Raw genomic sequence first — 19,592 nt, 5'->3', positions numbered from 1 at the left:
GATAACAGCAAAGAAATGGAACAGAAGTTTATTTGCAATGAAACACGTGAAATAGCTATGCAAACTGAGCAATCAAGAACCTGAACACGTAACCACGGCTGGTATCAATCTCTGCAAATGAAAACCTAACACTAATGATTGCATGGTGAAGCAAAGACAGTGTTTTTGTTGGTAGCAAGGTCACCTTTGTCCCAGCTCATGATCCCACTAAGGGAGAGGTGAGATCAGAGGTGCTTGATGGCCTTTTTCTGAAGATCTTCCCTGTTATTAACCTATCAAATCAATCTGAACATAAAAATCATTTTTAATCATCAAAAGCAATCTAAATAACAAAGCAAGATTTAAATCTAAATAGCAGATTTTATTCTAAGAATGCAGCAAAAACACATAAAGGTAAACAAAGGAGGTACTGGGCGCTTGAGTTGGGCCCAACCCCAAGAGCTACGGCCTCTTAAGAGAGATTAGAGCTGGTGCAAAGCTAGATTCATATTTATTGAGCAAGAAATAATAGTTACATCAAAAACTGTCCACAAGGGAAAGCTTGAAAGTGTGCTGAAATGCAGAGCTAATCTACTGCCTAAAAAATGACTAAAATCAAACTACAAACTAGCTAACTTCTGCCTACAAAGTGACTAACTGAAATGAGGCCCTAAGCCTTCTTATTTATACAAATTGAGGACCCCAATAGCCCTCCTAAACTTTAGGAACTCGACTACCAAAACTTGTAGTTAACAGCGCCTTTACTAGCCCTTGCTCGATTGCCCTTGTGATAATTGATTTGGTGGCCCTTGAACTCTGAGCTGATGGTGGAGAATTCAAGGTAAGGGCCCATAAATGAAGGGGACACCTTCCTAAAAATCCTCTCCACGAATTTGGCTGCCAAGTGCTCGTTTAAACCCTTGATTTTGTCTCCAAATTGACCAAAAAGACTGCATAAAGCACACATTAGACCTGTTGGCATAATGACTAACCCAATTCACTCTATTAGCATAAATATAATCAAAAACATGCAATAAACTAATGAGAATGGTGGATTAAATCGAATTAGGAGGCTAAATGAGCCCATATAATTATCCATTTTTGGGCCTCATCAGCGAGGTGGGTGCATGGATCATCTTATTTGTCGTATTTGTCTACTAGCCGTATCTGCGGTTTCCCAAATCGTAGGCGCATCATTCTTCTGAATCCGCGCCAGTCCGCAAAACTTCCTTGATGCATACCCCACCGTCGTGCGGGCATTGCACGCAGTGACCACTTCAGAGCATCGAACTGCTGTTGTTCTGATACTGCGCTCTCAAATTTTCTCAGGAATTCATCCACCGCTGTCAACCCATCATGTGTCGACAAATCCCTTGCCTCTGTTGTCACGCAACGCAGTGATCTAACCATCATGTTGCAATTAAGCATTGTTACTTCGTGCAGCCGCTTCTAGCACGGTTATCTTGTAAATACAATCAAGATTGTCATCACTATCATCATCGTGCGCCGGTTTAGTGTATCGCGCTCCTTCGACTGGATCTAGCGGTACTACTACGCATAGTGAACTTTTTTCAAAGATCATTTTGTGCTTCTTCAGATTTATGACTCTGTTCATATCGGTGGCCCAATCTATTCCTAGTAGCGTAGGATAGGGATTATTGTCATCGACAATCTCTATCACTTCAAAATCCGCCTGTGCGCTTGCACCTTCAATATCCACTGTTACCCCTTGCAATCTTCTCATGGGCAAGATATTTTGTTGGTTCGCCATTCGTAATTAAATAGGAGACCATTGTAGCACGGGTCTTCGCATGCACTCCCATGTTTGTTTTGGCAGTACATTCACGTCTGATCCGAGATCCAAGATTACCTAATCCATTTCACACTCGTTGATTTGCGCAGTCAACCTCATTTCCCTTCCTAAGTGCAATGCATGCTTTCCAAGTTTCCGGACCACGCACGGTTCTTCTGACCCCGCGCACCTAGTGATAAGTTCATGTAGTCCTTTTATGGCCTTGCTATTGTGTAGGAGTTTCATGCATGTCTCTAGAAAGGTAGTGAGCATTGAAGGATCCAACCCTGGTTGTAGTTGATCCTTACTACCTAAAGTGGAGGCCTCCATAAAGCTCTTCTTAGCTTCCATTAATGTCTCCTTCACACGTTCTAAATCAAATTTGGGTTCCTTTGTAGGAGCCCTGCAAACCCACGCACTTTCTTCTGACTGCTTACCCTTATCATCGCCAGTGGTCATACTGCTCCTGAGCATCATGTTTACATTCGGGTTTTGTTCGCACAGCTCAAACCTCATCATCTATAAATTCTGAGTCGGAGGGGACTTAAGTACCCCTTTTTCGCGCAGTCTTGCTATCAATGTAGGGCAGTCTTCTACCTCATGATCAAACTGAGTACAGTACAAACATGATGTCCTTGTCAGGTTTGTACAATCGCGGGCATAGTGCCCTAGCCCTCCGCAATTGTAAAACATTAGCTGTCCGTGACCCTTTCGTGGTCCCATTCCACCTCGACCTCGACCGCACCCCTAAAATCCAGCGTGTGCCATTCCTGCATTTGGGTCAAGAGCTCACATTTCTGCCTGCACCCTGTAGGCAGGATTCTGATCCATCATTAGTTCGTAGCTTCTGCAGGTGTGCTCATCATGGCCTACCGACCTGCAGAAATTACAAAACAATTGTTGGGACGTCTACGTATACTTCTGCAATAGATGACAATTATCCGTAGTGTGCTTTCCTCCTATCTGACAGATCGCGCACCATAATGCAGGTGTCGTGCTTGGTCCTGCTTGTGCCTCAGGTCTTAACAGCATCGGCCCTCCTCCTGCCAAGTAATTTGCGAATACTGGACAGTGGTCCTTGTCATGCCCCTGGCCTTTGAATTTTATGCACCATACCTCCTTGCGCGCCTCTAGTCGAGGTGTCCTGTCCTGTTTCAAACTCTGCATCTCCAGACATAGATTTTGCAGTTGCACATGGATTTGTTGGACTCCCGGACTAGGTTCTTGTATAGGGGTTTCATGCAATCTCAACGCCATCTCCAAAGCTTCGGCCTAGGTGGAAAGTTCTTGTTGTGACAGCGACGTCTGTAAGTGCGGTGTTAGTGATGCTACAAACCATGCATGGTGTTTTCCATCCGTCAACGTCTTGTTGGCTTCATGAATCATACCCTTCAGTCTTTGGTCCAAATCCCAGGGGGTCTCACCTAGGAGCATCGGATCTCCTTAAACCCGATGATTGATTGTGTTTCCGACTTTGGCCTGCTAAATTCCCTATTTAGCACAGTTTGGATTTTTTTGATTCCTACGTTTGGATGGTCATTATAATGCTTGATGTACCATGTTAATGCACAATCTTGCAACGCACTTATATTGTCATCCACGACTCCTTGTGCTTCGCATACCACTCTTACCACGAACCAGAATTGGTCCGGATCTTCATTTCCTACTCCTCTTAATACCAGTAGTTGATTGCACTCGCCATATTGAACTGTGGTGGTGGCATGGGGGGGTGGGTGGAGATGGAGGTGAGGAGGGTGAGATAGGTGGCAGTGTAGGTGGAGGTGGTAAGCACGGAATTCACTGCCTTATCAGATTGACCGTGCTTCTCGGAGAAACTTTTGCGAGCTCTTCCTCGCTTTCCCGCGAGGGGGAAATTAAGGGACTGGTTTCCAATTCTTCACTACTTTCGCTTCTGTAGTTCTTCCCACTTCGCGTAGCCCCAAACATTAATTTATTCACATAAACCGCTTTTCACAAAATAACATCTTAATCAAAGTGTTCAAAGATTTAATGTACTTACCTCACGGTCCCTTGAGGAAATGTTGCTCCACCTCACTGTAGCTGACGTTCGTATCTACCGCGAACTCAATGATAAATCCTCCTATAATTTGGTCAAGCCAATGGTCCACATCTCGTGCGATCTTCTCTCCTGACGCTTCTAGCCTGCGTACTAATTCTGGAGTCCACATGATTGGTTTGTCGAGCCTACACCTTCCCTGAATATCTACTAGATTCACGATCCACTCATGCAGCTCAGAAGGAAAGGATGCAAAGAAAGTTTTGTGGATTTCCATATAAAAGTAGCACTCCAACCACTATTCCTTAGATACTCGCAGATTTTTGTTTTCCTGCGTCGTGAACTCGTGAATTTTCTTGTCCAACCACCCTTCAATTTCTTTATTTGTTGGATTCTAGTGGCACAACATCAGAGATCCCTAATGTAGATCCCGGTCCCAACAACGGAACCATTTTTTCACTTGTATGGGCCTGATCCAGGTTTACAGGTGATTTAGCCAAACAAATCTCGGTACTACTGGCCCTTTCGGCAACAGTCCGCAGAGAGTGGACTAAGGTCTCACCCAAAGTAGTATGGGAGGGTGCTAGAACAAGGTTTCCGTACCCTGGGGATGTCTGATGAGCTTTTGGCATTCTGCGGTTTGACCCTATGCGCACGTTGCTACGCGCATCTATTAGTCCCTCGCAACCTGTGATGTTGTCTTCACGCAGCCTTACTCGGGGTGTGATTCGTATTATACCCAAGTTCCTCACTATTTAACCTGTTATTATCTGATTGCTTAACTTATCTATGTAAGAGTAGTGTTAATTAACAATATATCCAACAATCATATAAGTGCGTGCGATAAGCAAAATAGTATAAATGAATAGAATGCAATACACAAGCAGATGCACAGAATTTGGAATCAACTTCTCTTTATTATTCTTCGTTCAAGGTTACAGACTCCACACCGCCCTGCGTACTCAGCTGTAGGGGTCCGCAGACTCAGCTACGGACTCTACTAGGCCTCTACGCACTCAGCTGCAGAGACTCTTCCTACTACTACGACCCAATACACTAGGACTCCTCCTTTGTGCTCTATCTCTAATTTTCTCATCCCCTTCTTAGCTATCTTTACAACTTAGAGCCTTGGCCAACATGACATTATATTACATTACAAAACTTAGGGCGGACAACCCTATGGCTCAACCTATACTCCGCTCTCTACACCCGCAATTCACAGAGTCTTATAATACATTTGACCAAAACCTGGGCTTTGAGCCCTAAAACATGTTGTGGGGGGGGTCCGATGCCCAACAAGTATAGTGTACCTCATAAGTATACAAACCTGGATTGATATTTTAATGAATGTAATTTAACTCACAATTAAATTTCCCAGCACATGGATGTCGAGCATTTGAGAAAGCTTGTTAAGGATGATGGGATGTGATTCCCTGTGTTGATGTATTGAAGTTGTGGATTGTGTGTGTCCAAGCTTGGAAGAATTCAGTGGAAGGCTCAAAGAAGATTGTTGGGTGATGGGTGCTTTTTGTATGGATGATAAACCACTAGGTAGGGTATAAATTCACTGGGGTGCTTGTTGAAAGGATTGATAAACCATTGAGTGCTTACCAAGAGGGCTGATAAACCGGTTAGTGCTTGCCAAGTAAGCTAATAAACTACCTAGACTTTGAGATACAGGTTCCTGTAGTGATTTCCTTAAGGATACAACTAATAAACCACATAAAAAGTGATCCCATACTTCTAGAGTTGAAAATTATTCTAGATAAGTCTAAATTGAAATCCCTCGGATCGTGGATTTGTCTTGGGGGTGGACAACTGTAAGAAAGAATGTGGTGCAACTGGCCTACGAATGGGTGGAGAGTTGAAGTCCCACCTTTAGTTTCCAACCATTTATATCCATTTAGATAAGTGCCATGGCTTCTATATAATGGACATAGATTAATTACCTAGACTATTATGTTAATGAATAATGAACGGCTTTATGTTAACTTGAATGGTTATTGTAAATTGCTACATATCCTTGATAGGTATAGGCCTTGATGTTATTTGGCTAAGTTGGAAATACTAGCTTCATTTGGATGTTATGACTATTCTTACACACACACACACACACATATATGTGTGTGTGTGTGTGTGTGTGTGTGTGTGACTGGTTTCATAAGGACATGCAAACAATTGTTGATAATAGTGCCTTGATTATTGGCATGCTCATAAATTATAATGGTTCAATATTCTTTTTTAATAATGATATGTACTTTGTTTATGTACAAGATGAATATGCATTGTATACAAGAATCTCACAAAAGTCATAGAACATTATGGTAAATGAATGCAAATAGTTGTATCCTTAACTTTGTACAAATTTTTCATTATAATGTATGATCTCTCATTAAATTTGATGTCGCTACCTAGGACTTATTTTACTGTGTTTGATTATAGCATTGTTGTACTAAATTTACAAAGCTTGGCTAGCTATGAAATTGTTGTGTGTTGATGTTCGATAGTAGGCATGTCAGTAAATTTGCAAAGCCTTTCATGCCTTCACAAAGCCATTAAAGTTCCTAAGTCTCCAAGTAGAGAATTATGAGAAAATAGGGCTTGCATATTATTCAAATGGTTGTTATTAAATTTGTAAAGGACTTCAAATAAGTTATAGAATAGTGAAGGCAATTGTGGTTTTTATTAATTGTGGGTTAATTAATGATCATACTACTTAATTATAGAGTTAGTAGGTGGGGTAAGTGTTAAGCCAAGGATTAGCAATTAATCCCACGTCATGCCATTATCGAGATGTAACTCCATGGAGGCTAGTGTTACTAATGGAAGGTGTGCAACATAATTTTTTCGATCACATGATGAAGGGATTGCCATTGTGTTGCACCCATTGCTAGGTGGTAACTTTTTAGAGAAGTGGTGCTATGATAGAAGGTGTGTGATGGGAATTTCTTGCGTCGCATAAAGGAGTCTAATTTTTGTTGTGTTGTGCCTAGTTTAGTCCTAGACCTCCTTTGCGTCTCGCCACATTGGCATGATGGCATGCTAACGTGGAGGCCAGGTAGAAGGACAAATGTGAACCCACCCTCAAAATATTTATAATGTAAATTCAGAGAGATACATGGAGGACTGGGACCTGGTGGGACCTTGGATTATACCGAGGTGGTAGACACCACATAGACTAGATGGATGTGGTTGAAACAAGGGATGATGAAGTGGATAGAATGTTGATGTGGTGCCTACTTGGTAGGTGGAGTCAACCTTGTTGGATGGTCAAGTGAAAAAGAAATTGGGTGATAGGTGGCACCCTAAGAGGATGCCACATGGTATACTGACGTCATTGTAACATAATTTTGATGTCATTAGGGCAGGGTGGACACACTTGATAGAAATTTCATAATAGAGATCATACCATTAATTGATGAAGGTTTTCCCCTCCATCTAGCGCACAACTATGTTTCACCTTTCCTGAGGTAGGCATGATGGTATTGGCATGCTGATGAGGACAAGTGCACTTTGATGTGGCATATGGCATGGCAATGCCACATATGCCACTTTGCAGGCTATGTGGGTAGTTTACTGATGTGGCAAGAGAGTTAAAAGGTGAATATTTAATTATCCATAACTTTTGATCTAGGCATCTGATCACAAAAAAAATTATATTGTCGTAAATCTCTTGAAGAGATGGTCACGCTGGTGGAATTTGTTATGTGTTTCAAGGATGTTGGAAAATGAGGATTTTTGTGACCCCATATTCATAATAGACCTTGGAGACTAGGTAAATTTCAATGTAACACCTTTCACTACTCGTGATTAACCCACGGCGTGGAGGGTGTTTACAAAGTGTTATCAGAGCATGGTTCAACACTGGACCTAAAGAGGCTCACATGCACACACACAAGGATGAGTATATAATATGCTAGCTTCCTTTTAGTTACAAATGTGTGTTGATTTTAAACTATAGCTAATATAAAGTTTGATTTGATAGAATTACTGATTATTTATTTTATCTTTAAATCTATATATTAATTGAGATTTGATTTTCTAGATGGCATCACCTTAACATGGTTATTGTAAATAAGCTAAGGTGATGAGTAATTATGTTTATATTGAATTTGTGGTTGGTTGACATTTAAGTGTGTGTAAAAACACATAAGAAGACATCAAGGAACAATAAGAGAGAGAAAAGATGAGTAGCAGGAAGGAATAGTATGGCACAAATATGTCCCAACATGATCAAGAAGAAGAGTCAATTAGGAAAAAGAAGAAAGACGACTCTCTTGATTGGATGGACACTCTTAGAAGCCTAACAGTTGAACTGAGAAGATGCAAAGTAGACAATGAAAATATTGTTAGAGCACGAGAAATATAAGAATAAGTAAATGTTGTGATATTGCAGAGCTTATCAAACTTGCAAAGGAAAAAATAATAGGATATTGGTGCTAGTTATCTAGACAGGCACAAGTCTAGAGCCTATCCCATCAAAAGTCCAAAGGAAAAGATTGGATAGCGATAATGAAGCCAGAAGAAAGTCAAGGAAGAGACACATACATGCCGAAGAAGGCATAATTCTACTTACTACATAAAAAATAAATTCAAGAAACCCTGATCAAACATCAAAAACTACAATTAAGAAACACCATTATTAGAGGAAAAGTAAGAAGAGTTCAATGCCAAGAGGATTTTCAGAAATAAAAACTCCCTACCTTTAATTGATAGGTAAAGAAGGTTGAGGAGGCAGAGGCTTGGTTGTTGGGAATGAAGAAGTACTTCAAAGTGCATGACTATTCTAAGCACATGAAGGCCAGAGTAGCTATTTTTAGTTTGAAAGGAAAAGATGATATATGGTGAGAATATTTGAAGAACATTAAGGAAAAAAGGGAGAAATAGATTCCATTGAGAAGGTTTAAGAAATATTTCTGGGAGAAGTACTTATATGAAAAGTACTACGAAAGGAGGGCAAAATAATTCTATGAACATGAATTGGGGCAATTGACTACTGATGAGTATACAAGTAGATTCATGGAGCTACTGAGGTATGTTCCTTATATCAAGGATGAGAAATCAAATATACTGAGGTATCTTAGTGGATTACCACAAGCTTACTGGGATAGAATAAAGTTTGATAAGCTAAAAACCCTTGAGGGAACCATCCAAAAGATGAGGTACTATTATGAACAGTCCAAATAAAAGACTGAATCTAGTGAACAGATTAGAAGAATAAAGATAAGGAACATTTGAAAGGAAAAGAGCCAAATTCCTCAAGATATAAACAAGGAGGGAAAATGGGAAGTTCAATTCTTCTTCAAGGAATGAATATTATCAAAATTCCACAATGATTAACATAAACAAACCCCTGAAATTAGTAAATGAAGAGGCTATGTCTAGGAAAGGAACTGTACATTGTTGGATCTTTGGAGAAAACCATCTGCGAAGGAACTTTCCGTAGTGAAAATAGACCAATATGAAGTTATACAATGTACAAGAAGAAACAACAGTGAATGATGTGGCCTACAACATGCCTTGAATTTATGCTACACTAGACAATAGGTAGAGAGACCAACAAGCTGCAACAATCCAAATGGAAGGTATGGTCATCAACCAACCTATTTCAATTTTAATTAACTCAGGTTCTAATTTCAACTATATCAACCCAAAGATTATAGAGAAGTGTAAATTTCCAAAGAAGGCTCATACAGAATCATGGCTAGTTCAACTAGCCATGGGAAAAAAAGATGGGTGACAAACATAGTAGAGTCATGCTTGATGGAGATTTAAGAAAACACCAAATTTACTGCCATTGGGATCTTATGATGTTTTAATCAACATGAACTAGTTGGTAGCACACAAAATTAAGGTTGATTATTACAAAAATGCACTAAAATGCCTTAATGACGCTTGTGAGAGGATAATGTTGTATGGGATAAAGAGACCAATCTTACTAAAGAAAATAACTACACTTCAAGTGAAGTGATGCAATACAAAGAGTTGTGTGTTGTATGCTATCTATGTGGCTAAGGACTTGGAGGGAAGTGTGGATCCATTTGAAATCCACCCCATGTTAAATATTTTAGTGACACGTTCACAAAAGAGTTTCCTAGATTACCACCAAGAAGAGACATTGATTTCATTGTTGAGTTAATTTTGGGAATAGTTCCAACATGAAAGACCCCATACCGCATGAGTATGCCTGAGCTCATTCAATTGAAATTGTGGTTGAAAGAGATGCTAGATAAGGGATACATTCAACCCAATGTTTCATCTTATGGTTCACTTGCAATTTGTCAGAAATAATGATGAAACATTGCAACTATGTATAAGCTACCTGTAACAAAACAAGGCTACAATGAAGAATAAATTCCCACTACCTAGAATCGGTGATCTATTTGACTAGTTGAGAGGGGTTGCAATTTTTTCCAAAATAGATTTGAGGTTTGGATATCATCAAGTCAGAATTAAATATGAATACATTCACAAAACCACCTTTAGTACTAGATATGGCACTACGAATTTTTAGTGGTGCAATTTGGACTTACGAATTCCCAAGTCACATTCAAGTGCTTAATGAACAATGTCTTCAAACCTTATTTGGATAAATTTGAATTGATCTTTGTAGATGATATCATAGTATATTAAGAAATTAAAGAAGAGCATGAATACCAACTAAGAGTAACATTATAATCATCGAGGGAGCATAAGTTATATGAAAAACTTAGTAGTGTGCATTTTTCCAAACATTTTCACTACTTGGGGCATGTTATTTCGAAAGGAGTGGTTGTATTCGAAAAAGGTCAAAGCTATAATGGATTGGCCCACTCCTCAGAATGCCATAGAGGTCATACATTTCATGGGTCTAGCTGGATATTACTGAAAATTCATCTGGGAATTCTTAATTATTGGGTAACAAATCACTACTTTGCAAAGGAAAGGAGTAAAATTTTAGAAGACAGAAGAATGTACAACTAGTTTGGAGAAACTTAAGAAATTTCTCACATGTGCATCTATCTTAAGAATAACAGATCTAGGGAAGGACTTTGTGGTTTGCATAGATGCTTGCAAGGAAGGACTTAGTGGAATCCTAATGCAAGAAGGATATATGGTTTTCTATGAATCAAGAAAGTTGAATGAAAATTGGAAAAACTATGTTACCCACAACTTAGAGCCTTCAACAATAGTGCATGCTTTAAAACTGTGGAGGTATTATCTATTAGGGAGAAATTTTTTATTGATGAAAAACCACAAGGGATTGAGATATCTATTTGATTAGCCTAAGTTGAATGCCGAACAAACCAGATGATTATCTTTAGTTAGTGAATTTTATTTTGAGATAAAGCACATCGAGGAAAAACAATAAAGTGGTAGATGCACTCAGTAGGAGTCTATAGGAGGTTCATTTGGTAGCCTTGATTACTTGTAGAGTTGACATAAAGGAAATGATTTAAGAAGTGTTGTCTCATGATGAATGTTGGGAGGTATAAATGATAGATTTACACCCACATTTAAATTGTCAATCCAGGATCGTAAGACTTAGAGACGTAGCACAATATATGCCAGAATACGACCTCAGGGATCAAAATCCTAAAAACAAATTGAAAAGGAAATCATTCAAGAAAAGGAATTCCAAAGTAAACACACTACAACAAATAAAGAATGCAAAGCTTCTTAAAAAACTACAGCTATGCTGCAAATATGAAAGCATGAAACAAATTCAATTTCAAACTATTTTAAAATCTGTACTTAAGAAAAATCATTAAATGCTTCTTGCTACTGGAAAGGAATTGCAGTGTTCAATTTAAGAAATTTAAGTTTGTTGATCGAAGATATCTTCAAAGAGTTTTGTTGGACAATTCATGAACTTGAACTGAAATTCTCCTCATGTTAATTCTGGCATTAAATTATAATGATGAATATTTAAAATCCTAGGATTAAAAATGCTTATGAATGCCCAAATAATATTAATTAATTAAATCAGAGTTTCCAACGATCATATCATAATTATTATCTCCATTATAAATCCCTGCAATTGAAAATCTATTTCATTAGATAATGAATTGAACACAACAAATAGTGGAAATGAGAAACACAAATAAAAGAAATGCTTGCTAACTAAATATACTCAGAAATAAATTCTAGAATAATGACATCACTGAATTCATGAATCAAACCTGCATAATTAAATATCAAAACATAAAGGAGATCTAAAAAATGAAATTGCGGAATCAGAATTTAAATCACTCACGCATGAAATCAAATGCAGTAAAATAAATCACACCAACAGGAAATAAAATGCAGTGAAATGAATAAATCCTAAGTAATTTGGCAACGAGCTGGCTGATGGGCCCAACCACCCAGCTCGATCTTCCTGTAAAAGCTAAATCAAAATACCATCTTCAGAAATTCAAAAGAACATGGAAATATAAATTAAGTACAAAATCATATTGCTACTGAAATCAAATTAGGAAAATACTAAATCATATAGTGTTGGGCTCCAGTGGTCTCCTCTAGGGATCATTCCACTGGGCTCAGATTCCTCACATGGCACAATTGAAATCCAGACTCTGCAAATAATACAATGTACAGGTTTGATTTCCTATGCAATCCTGTGTGACCCCGTCCTCCGTGTTATGAAACCAGCTCACAAAAAGATAGAAAAGATAGATCAACACCTTAGAATTCAACCTCTTCGAGGGGGCAACCTCCTTTACATTACACAAATGAACAATTCTTTGATGATACAAATGACAAGACCTCCTTTCTATATGGTGTACAACAATATAATAAGGGGGTTTTACTAATAACAATAAGGGTTTATACTAGTAGTATAGGCACCTAACATGCCCCTCTCCTTTAAAAAGTGTTGTCCTCAACGCTTGAGTGGTTCTTGACGCTTCTGTATAAAAAATAAAATAAAATAAAATAAAAAAAATTCCTCCCATGCGGAATCTTCAACGGTTAAGTTCTTCCACTTGATGAGATACTCTGAAATTGATTGATTTCGTAGCTGTCGGAATCTTGTTTCTGTGACTGCTCTAGGCTCCAATATGATTTTTCCTTCCTCGTCAAGTTCTGGCAATATTTTTTTAACTGGGATCTTCTGCAACTTTTGAATGAGTGGCCACACTTATTCATCCTTCTTCCATTCATCCCTTGCTTCATTTATCTAATATAGTTGGATAATAGAAATAGCACAAAACAATGCTTCCATATCCGCATCCTTTCTTGAGAGTGCATCTACAACAAAAATTTTCTTCCCTTTTCTGTAGATGGTGTCAAAGTCATAACCCAACATATTTGTGACCCATTTTTTCTATTCTTATAAAGATAATATTTATTCTAAAAAGTATTTAAGACTATCATGATCCATTTTTACCTTGAAGTGTCTTCCCATTGGGTAAGATCGCCATTTCTTAAGTGCATGTAGTATTGCCAACATTTCCTTCTCATAAATAGCTTGCTTGAAATGTAGCCGTAAAAATACGCAATCACCTATATCAAAACTTTTTTCACTGCGATGTTGATCTACCTGTTGTTTCATTCTATTCTCCACCAAAGTGGCATTATCCTTTAAAAGTTGGAGAACTTGTTGTTGATGCTCGATGTGATCTATCACTGCTTAAACCTTTTTCTTCTTGATATGTCCTTCTATCTTGAGAGTTTGAGGAGTGGTAATTTCTTCCAATGCTTTACAAGATATGGTCGGATTCACTTGTTGATGCTCAGTGTGATCTTTCACTTCTTGAACATTTTTCTTCTTGATATGCCCTTCTATCTTGATAGTTTCAGGAGTGGTAATTCCAGCCAATGCATTACAATATATGGTTGGATTCATTTCTTCTTTCTCGATGTGATCTTTCACTTCTTGAACCTTTTTCTTTTTGATATGTCCTTCTATCTTGAGAGTTTGAGGAGTGGTAATTCTTGCCAATGCTTTACAAGATATGGTCGGATTCATTTCTTCTTTCTCTGGGGTTGGTTACTGGTGTATATCCCCTTATTTTTATGTTTCTTGATCCTTTTCTTCCTCCTCTTCATAATCTATGTAAAATAATTTCTTCTCAGCACACTTATGAACTTTAGTGCATTTTCGATCACAATTGTAACGAAGCCCTTTTTCTCTTTTTTTTTCCAATTGTTGTGGTGTAAACCTTGTAGGTTTTGGGAGGCTAGGAGAAAAAACACTTCCATAATTATAGTCATGAGTGGTGGGATTCGTTGTTTCCATAATTTCACTTTCAATTTTTCTTGCCCACCTGAATGCCTTCTCCAATGAATCAGGTTCCCAAAGACAAACCTCGTGTTGAATGTTATCCTTTAAAGTCCCTATGAAGACATCAACCATTTTCTTCTCTGGAATATCATTTACCCTTATATTCAATTTTTCGAAGTCCTCAATGTGCTCTGCCATTGAACACTTTTGTTTGAGGTTTGTCAATTGGCTAAAGAAGGTGTTGCTCTTTGTATCCTCATAATGTGTTATCGTTTCCTCTGTGAAAATTACGTGACAAGTGATTTACGAGAATAAAGCCCTTCATACCATAAAAATTGATTCGATTCTAAATAATCAGATGCAATACATACCTTTTGTAACAGTGGTACACCATGTAGATCAAAATATTTCTCCATCTGTAGTATCCAATTTACCGGATCCTTGCCATCAAACTTCCTCATCTCTCTTTCTCTTGATTTTAGGAGCTTGATTTTGAAATGACTGTAACTTTGTACTTTCAGATATTTAAGTTGTGAAATCGCAACCTGCAGTAGCCCTCTGCGTCCTCTTTCCAATGCCACCAGTGTGATCTAAATTGGCTTCTCCAAGAAAGCGCTATGCACAATCTCCCAAGAAGACCTGATTATATACCTTTTCAGAAGATCAAACTTGTATGAAGTGCCACGTGTCACTATTTTGACCTTCAGATCTGAAAAATTAAAACGGGAAACTACAGTCCATCCTCTTTCTTTAATTTCTGACGAAATTTCAATCTGATGCTTAGAGAGAAAGTTATGACGATTTTCCCAAGGTCACTTGTTTAAGCAGTAATTCGGGAGTCTGCAACAACCCTAACTTCCTCATATCATATATCCTAAAATATAGTGATACAAGATATGAAATTCCAACCCATGGTTCAAGCTGCTTTCTTCTCAAATGGGTTTTTTTTTAGCTTCTGAAACTTCATAGCAAACACGTTATAGAGAAACTTCCACAATGGCTTGTTTTAGATGAAATTATGGAGCTTGCAAAAACCCTAACTTCCTCAAACCATATCGCCAAAAATATATCGAGACAAGATCTGAAATTCAGACCCAAAGTTCAGCAAGATTTCATCTCAAATGGATTTTTTTTTTTCGCTTCTAAAACATTGCAGAAAAAAAGTTATAACGAAAATTCCACGATGATCTGTTTGGAGCAGCGAAACCCTAGAATCTAAAGCTCTGATACCAAATGTTATGAAACCAGCTCACAAAAAGATAGATCAATGCCTTAGAATTCAGCCTCTTCAAGGGGTCAACCTCCTTTACATTACACAAATGAACAATTCTTTGATGATACAAATGACAATACCTCCTTTCTATATATAGGAGTCTAAGGGGTCATAATATAATCAGAGCCGACACAACAATAATAATGTAAGGGCACAATAATAACAATAGTGGGCTTCTATGGGGCACAATAATAACAATATGGGGACTACATGGGTACAACAATATAATAAGGGGGTTGTACTAATAACAATAAGGGGTTATACTAGTAGTATAGGGACCTAACACTCCACCTCCTCTATGCATGAACAACAATCTCTAATACATAGCAGTAGTGTTGCCTCTAATTAACCAGATCGATTGTTATATGGCATATAAATTTAGGATCGTTGTTAATATAAATTAATTACAATCAAAACAAGAGGATTTGTTTCCAATTGGGTTCAGGTTGGTGATTGGCTTCTAGAAATAATTGACCCTTACATATTGCTGGTAGAGGCACATTGATGCACAGCTGGCTGAGCTTCAGTGGTCTGCTATATTTGTCGCAACTGCTTTCCTCAACATCCCAGCAGACACATTCACCACAGTATTAAAGAGATATGCCTTCCCTTGTTTTTTTCCATGGTGATCCAAAACATAAAAGAAGCCAAATGAAGTTCCAATATTGCACTTTGCAAGCCTCAAGGCAAAGAATTGCTCTCCTTGAGTCTCTGTTATATTGTTGATCTATACGACCTATGAATCCCAAAGGAAGTTGTAGTCCTTCTTTCTTAGCAATATATTCAAATACTTCAACTATTTTCTCCTTTGAAGGTGAATTGATGCGAATATTCAGGCAACGGGATCTCACTGCTTCAAGTACTTTCGACACACTATCACAGCATAAAACTATTCGGCATGCTCCACTGTAGACTTTCATTGTGCATCGGAGAGAGTGCTGAGCCTCTTTAGAAAGCTTGTCAACTTTATTGAGAACAAGCACTTTGAAGCATTTATTCCCATTTACATCAATGGGCCTACTCTTAGCCATTTCTTTGATAATCTCTTAAACAACATATTTATCTTGGAAACCTGCATTACTAGGATTCAATTCCACGTGATGATTACTTGATATTGTTGTTAACTTCGACATCAATGGTCTTTGTACCAGCCTCAATATTCGATGGCTTATTTTCTACCTTCACCTTCTCAGCCCCTGGACCAAATATCTCCTTAAGTAAAGCCATGATTAAAGTTTCCTTTCTAGCACCAGATGGTCCATAGAATAGTAGATGAGGGAAGTCCTTCTCAAAAACCATTTGGCTTCTACAATGATATGGCATGGAGGGAGGAATTGTTTCCTTATTTTAAGCATAAGAGGCTTATCAAAACCGTGCCCGAAACAGTCAAATCCAGATTTTGACCCGATTTTGTACTTAACCTGTGTTGGAATATTCCCATGACCATAGCGTCCTCATAATGTCGAATTTTGCCAAATCGTTTCTAGGTTATTTGAATGAGGGTGCTCTGAACAACCACCGTGTGTCGGAATTTCAATGTTCTTCACCATTTAATCACAAAATTCATATTTTCACCTATAGTCATCTCATTTCGTACTCAAATGCATTTTAAGAAGCATTGCTCCACTATTGGTGCTAGACATATTCATCTGGCACCAGGAAGACATATGATTAATGAAATTTACAGACAAAGCATTCTTCAAGAAGAATTTATTAATTTAATAGATATTGTCTCTAAATGCCTCTAACTATTAGCTTAATAAGATAATAATGATTAAAAACACTAGTCACGAGCTCAAAATCTGGGCAAAAAGGAAGCTCAACAATGAAAAATACCAACATGTAAAGATATGTTTACAGAAAGATCTAGAGGTATCCATGAGAAAGAGATACAAAATCACTGATGATGGCATGTTATTGTTGACAAGCATAAAATATGTGCCTAATGTAGTTGATTTGAGGAAGCTCATAATGGATGAATTCCATAAATGACCTTGGTCATCCTCGTTATAAAAATATGATAACAACCATAAAATAATACATTATTGGCTAGGATAGAAGGAGGATTTTACTAAATATCTTTCCAATTGTTTGGAGTTCCAACAGGTAAAAATAGAATATAGGAATTGAGCAAGATTGTTGCAACCAATCCCAACCCCTGAGTGGAAGTGACAAGTCCTATCCATGGAATTCATTATGGGATTTCCAAAGACATCAAAACAACATGATGCCATTATGGTGGTGGTAGAAAAGCTAAGGCATCTCACTTCATAATTATCAAGTCCACTCACAAAGCTATTGATATAGCCTAGATATTCATGAAGGAAATATCCATACAACATGGTGTGTCTAAGAATATTAAACCATATTGAGATGCTAAGTTCACTTCTAACTTTTGGAAGTCGTTGTTTGCTAGTTTTAGAACCAACCAGATTTTAGTACCACTTATCATCCTCATATAGATGGCCAAACATAAATAGTGAACAACACTTTCGAAGACATGCGGAGAATGTCTGTCACCCATTAGCCAAAGAAGTGGGTAGATTTCCTACCATTGGTGGAATTTGCATACAACAATGGATATCAAGAATCAATGGGGATGAGTCCTTTGAGATATTATATGTCTATAAGTGCAACACTCCTATTAGCTAGGATGGCCTAGTAAACAAAGTAGTTCTTGGACCTGATATGCTGAAGGAAATGGTGTAGAAAGTCATCAAGATCAAGCAAAAATTAAAGGTAGCCAAGGATATGAAAAGGAGTTATGTATACTAAAACATAATTCATAAAAAATTCCAAGCGTGAGAGCATGTGTATCTTCGCATCGGATAGAAGAATATCTCACTAAAAGTGGGTTCTTGTGCCAAGTTAGCGCCCAAGTTTTATGGACCCTTTCATAACTTGGAAAGAGTGGGGCTAGTGGCCTATAGATTGGCCTTGCCATGCACAGTGACTGCACATAATGTTTTTCATGTTTCATTACTTAATAAGTATGTACATGATGCTAATCACATCCTTGACTGGTATGTTATATATGTAGAACCCAAGGGAGGGTTCCAACTAGAACCATTATGCATCCTAGACCAAAGGCATATCATGCTATGGAATAGAGTAATAAAGAAAGTTAAGGTGCAATGGAACACTTTGGGCCTGATAAAGCCACCTAGGAGATGGCAGATCGAATGAGGGTGCTATACACATTTCTTTTATGAATAAGTGGACGTAATACTTATATATAAAAATATATTTTTGTTTCTTCTTTCTATTTACAAATAATACTCAGGACAATGTTCCCTTTAAGGAGGTGGGGTTTGTAACACCCCTGGTGTGCGCCCCCATTATTTTTGTAATGATTGCGATTGTATATATATTTTATAATTGGATGGAACTGATGAATGGGATGACATATCCATGATATAGGGGAGAGAAATGAATGGTTCCTATTGGCATAATTGAATGGACCACTACCTACAGTTGGAGAGGAAATATGGGCCAAGAAAATGCTCATGTTTCTCATTTTTCCATCAATGTGGGTGTATGAAATCAAATAGTTGTGTGGAAGGAAAGGGTAGTTGAAGGAAAAAGGGGAATGACAAAAAAAAAAAATGATTTGAGCAACATAATTCTAGACCAACAACGTGTGAGAGAATGAAAAGACACAATTACAATGTGAGAGAACGCTAGATAGAGAAAGGGTTTTACAACACTGAATGTTGAACACTGGAGAAAAAATATTGATGTTGACAGGATGGGATTCCATGTGTTGATGTATTCAAGCTACAGATTGTTTCCAAGCTTGGAATAATTTAGTGGACTGCTTAGAGGATATTGTTGGGTGATCAAAGATTGTTGTACAGTTGATAAACCGCTAGGCAGGGTAGGGATTCACTAGGGTGCTTGTTTAAAGGGTTGATAAACCATTGAGTGATTTCCAAGAGGGATTATAATCCACTTAATTGTTGCCATGTAAGTTGATCAACCACATAGACCATGAGCTATAGGTTCTTGCCATGTTTTCCTTCAGGATACAACTGATAAACCGCATAAAACGTGATCCATACTCCTAGAGCTAATCATTATTCCAACTGAGTTTGACTGAAATCCCTCGGATTGTGGATCTAGCTAAGGGGTGGAAAACTGCAATAAATACTATGGTTCATATCGTTTATGGTTGGGTGGAGGGTTGAAGTCCCACTGTTAGTTTTTAGTCATCTCCAACCATTCAAATAAGTGCCATGGCTTGTTTATAATGGACATAGATTAATTACCTGGATTGGTATGTTGATGAATAATGAATGGGTTTGTGTAATATTTAATGGTTATTGGA

General features: G+C 37.9%; 1 pseudogene; it reads right to left on the bottom strand.

The window, feature by feature from the left end:
* Positions 1 to 1,116: 1,116 nt before the first annotated feature.
* On the bottom strand, positions 1,117 to 16,564 carry LOC149181100 (replication factor C subunit 3 pseudogene; annotated as a pseudogene).
* Positions 16,565 to 19,592: the final 3,028 nt, after the last annotated feature.

This window comes from Pinus tabuliformis, chromosome 3_2, assembly GCF_031772625.1.
Source record: "Pinus tabuliformis cultivar Carrire ecotype Pingquan chromosome 3_2, CPIR1, whole genome shotgun sequence".
NCBI lineage: Eukaryota > Viridiplantae > Streptophyta > Pinopsida > Pinales > Pinaceae > Pinus > Pinus tabuliformis.
This window is presented reverse-complemented; position numbering and strand designations above follow the sequence as displayed.